The sequence below is a fragment of the Bos taurus genome, chromosome 2 (genome assembly GCF_002263795.3).
Source record: "Bos taurus isolate L1 Dominette 01449 registration number 42190680 breed Hereford chromosome 2, ARS-UCD2.0, whole genome shotgun sequence".
Classification (NCBI taxonomy): Eukaryota; Metazoa; Chordata; class Mammalia; order Artiodactyla; family Bovidae; genus Bos; species Bos taurus.
This window is the reverse complement of record NC_037329.1, coordinates 4004676-4007006: the sequence shown is the minus strand read 5'-3', so window position 1 is coordinate 4007006 and position 2331 is coordinate 4004676. Positions and strand designations below refer to the sequence as shown.

The window sequence follows — 2331 nt, the reverse complement described above, 5'->3', positions numbered from 1 at the left end:
CACAGGCGGGAACCTCAGTGTACCCCCCACTACTCCTCTGTATTAAAGCCTAGGCAACCCCACCCTCTCCCCTGTGCTGCCTGCCTAGCGGTCCCGCTTCCTGTCAAGGGAGAAGGGAGTAGTTCTGGAATCACTTGCCTCCACTCATCAAGGGCCTTGTCAGGGGAGGGGTGGGAGCAGGGGGTTTGTTGGCACCAAGCACCCTAGCCTTGGCGTGCTTCTTCCTTCCCACTGTCTGGGTGTCCCCAGTGTGTTCCAGTATGGGTGGCCACAAGTGTGGACTTTGGTTTGGGTGCTATTCTGAATCCTTTGCTTAGTAGCTATTGATCTGAGGCAAGCTGGTTTACCTTCCTAAGCTTTTATTTATTTATTTTTTTAATCTGCAAAATGGGCGTATGGATGATATTGGACCTTTAGGGTGCCCTGAATGTTGTGAGCTTAGGGCTTAGCTCAGGCTGGTGCATGTCAGCTGCTGTCCCCATGACACTTGCTGCAATGGTTCCTCTTCTCTTGGGGAGGCTGGAATTAGAGAAAGGCCATCCAGCGGGGTGCTGGGAGAAGCCGAAACCTCCTCTCACTGTGCTGTGTCCCAGAGCCCCAGTTCTGAAATTGAAAGGACATCCTCTACTCAAGAGAGTGATCTGCAAACTGTCTCTGAAACTATTTTTCAAATCGTGCCCGAAGCTTCCGTGAAGCTGCTGTGGGGACTGCCATCAGACAAGAGTGGACTTTGAGTGGACTTTGTACCCTTCTCTTGAATGAGGGCTACTCTTGCTTCTGTAGAGTCTGTCAAATATTGGACTCCACATAATATTTCTTTAAAATACATGACACACTGTTATAAAAATTTGAACATGAATATTTACATAATAAACTTTGGTAAAAGGTTTGGACATAACTGTATTAAAATGACACCATCATCATCACCATTTTAAGCTGATAAGAACAGATCCTACACTAATCTGAGCCAAAAGGCAGAGAAGCAATCATAATCACTTAAAAAATAAAGTTATATAAAGACTTCCACATGTCACTCAGTCTTCTAAATTCTTAGACTTAAAAAGGCATAAAAACATGGCCCCTGCCATCAGGGAGAATAATTAGCAAAACTTCCATAAAAATTGCTTTCATTCACACCTGTGTGTTCATTAAAGCCCATGTGGGTTGCAGATGAAGAAACGGGGGCTGAACTTCTAGAAAATAACACCACCAGCCAGTGGGACTCAGCTTTGCCCCACCCCCACTTCTTCCCATCTGAAGTACAGTTTTTAATGTCAGTGAACACACACACACACACACACAGATACATACACCTACCTTCCCTACTCATTCCCCATTGTCTCCAGTCGTGTCCCCAAGAGCAGGGAGAATGAATATCAGCTTTGAGACAGTGGGTCTGATGTTTAAGACCCACCCCTAAACCAAGGCCTGGGCTGCTTTGTTCTCATATTTGTCTTGTCAAGCAGAGAAATCAAGCTACAATTTTGTGCACTGTGTCCATGCCTAGGGCTTCCCAGTTGGCGCTAGAGGTCAAGAACCTGCCTGCCAATGCAGGAGCCAGAACAGACACGGGTTCAGTCCCTGGGTTGGGAAGATCCCCTGCAGAAGGGCATGGCGATCCACTCCAGTATTCTTGCCTGGAGAATCCCAAGGACAGAGGAGCCTGGCAAGCTACAGTCCATAGCGTTGCAAAGAGTTGGACATCACTGAAGCAATTTAGCACGTCCATGCCTGCCATTATGAGAATACTTAGCCTTCCTTGTGTGGGTCCAAAAAAGGGTCCCCTGAGGTGGAACTGGGTTCCCCATGTCCCTGGAGAGTGGACTCTGTCCATCCCTGGCCAGGTCTGGGTCCAGTTGATGGGCTGTCCTGGGTTCAGTGCCTCAGAGATTTCTTGGATTAGTAAGTCAGCTGCTAAGCACCAAAGGGTCTGAGCCCAGAATCAGAAAAAGCACGAACTCCAGGGCTCACAGTGCTGGTTCTCAGAGTGCTGGCACTGGCAGGCCAGCTGGTGACCTGGGTGAGTCTCAACAGCTCAGTGTTCCCCTCTGGAGGCTGCAGAATTAGATGACAGGGTGTCCACAGGGCTGCTCACACCAGTCCTCTCCTCTGCAGTCCTTCCTGCCAGTCACCACCCTAAACCCCTCCTGGCATAGTTGATGCCAAAAAACTCAGCTCAGAGCAGACTGCCTTAGAACCTGCACCCGTGCGCCTGAGAGCCCCCACATTGGAGCTGATGATGGACTAGGACATTTTATCTTTTCTTCTGAGTTTGTTTTTCCCCTTGCTTTTGAATTGTAACTTTGCTGACTGTGTCTCTCCTAATATCAT

At 48.4% G+C, this 2331-nt stretch overlaps 1 pseudogene; it reads right to left on the bottom strand.

Moving 5' to 3' along the window:
* Nucleotides 1-881: 881 nt before the first annotated feature.
* On the bottom strand, nt 882-987 carry LOC112443680 (uncharacterized; annotated as a pseudogene).
* Between the last annotated feature and the right edge of the window lie 1344 nt (nt 988-2331).